General features: G+C 40.4%; 1 non-coding gene across 1 annotated transcript; it reads right to left on the reverse strand.

Annotated features, from left to right (window-relative positions):
• Positions 1-256: 256 nt before the first annotated feature.
• Positions 257-365, reverse strand: TRNAL-CAA. Its single transcript has 2 exons — positions 328-365; positions 257-302 (listed from the first exon to the last, which is right to left on the reverse strand). It is a non-coding gene; the product is annotated as a tRNA-Leu (tRNA).
• Between the last annotated feature and the right edge of the window lie 565 nt (positions 366-930).

The raw sequence follows: 930 nt of genomic DNA on the forward strand, positions 1-930 counted from the left end.
ATTCTTCTGATTTCAAGAAAAACCCACCTAGGACTTAAGAAAAAAAATATAAAAAAAATCCTGAATTATGTTAAAAAAAGGCAAAACAGCCTTTCTGCCCTCTTCTTGCTCTATGGTGGGACCCATCGCTGGGAGAAAACACTCATTTTATCGATTTTTGCATAATCGCACAGCGCTGGGGAGGTTTCGGGCAGAGCGAGGATGGGAAAAGGGGAAAATCAGCTTTTTTATAGGAATGAGCCCAAAAAAAGCCACCTGTCAGGAGTGGGATTTGAACCCACGCCTCCACACGGAGACCAGAATTCCCAGTTGTAGGAAAGGCAAAGCCTTGAGTCTGGCGCCTTAGACCACTCGGCCATCCTGACGGTGAAAAATCTGGGGCAGAAAAGGGGTTATAGGGATTCGAAAAATTAAGATTTTTTTGTTAGTTTGTTTGTTTTTCTTTTTAAAATTATTTTGTTGGTGTGCGGTGATTTTTTTGTTTTCTTTTTGGGGTTTTATGGTGATTATCAGCTGGGGAGCACTGGGGGAGGTCAGGAATTATTTTCAGGTGAGAGAAAAGAAAGAAGTTTCTAAGCGCCCAACGTGGGGCTCGAATCCACGATCCTGAGATTAAGAGTTAAAAATTATGTTTTTCTGTCCTCATTTTGGGGTAGGATTCTGGTGGTTTCAATCCTTCTTGGATGGGGTAAACGGAGAGATTTTTTTTAAAAAAAAAAGGGTTGAAAATCTCCCCACCTGGGTCCTGCTGATGCAATTTTTGGTTTTTTTAAGCCAAATTTTATTCCTGGAATTAAAATGGGGGGTGAGCTGCTCTAAAACTCTTCTTCCCCGGATAAATATTATCGACTGCAGCAGGCAAGTGGTGTTTTGGGTGAATTTAATCAAAATAATTGATTTTTGGGAAATTTTAGTACCAAAGAAAGGGTT

The sequence above is a fragment of the Pterocles gutturalis genome, unplaced genomic scaffold (assembly GCF_000699245.1).
Source record: "Pterocles gutturalis isolate BGI_N339 unplaced genomic scaffold, ASM69924v1 scaffold12037, whole genome shotgun sequence".
Classification (NCBI taxonomy): domain Eukaryota; kingdom Metazoa; phylum Chordata; class Aves; order Pterocliformes; family Pteroclidae; genus Pterocles; species Pterocles gutturalis.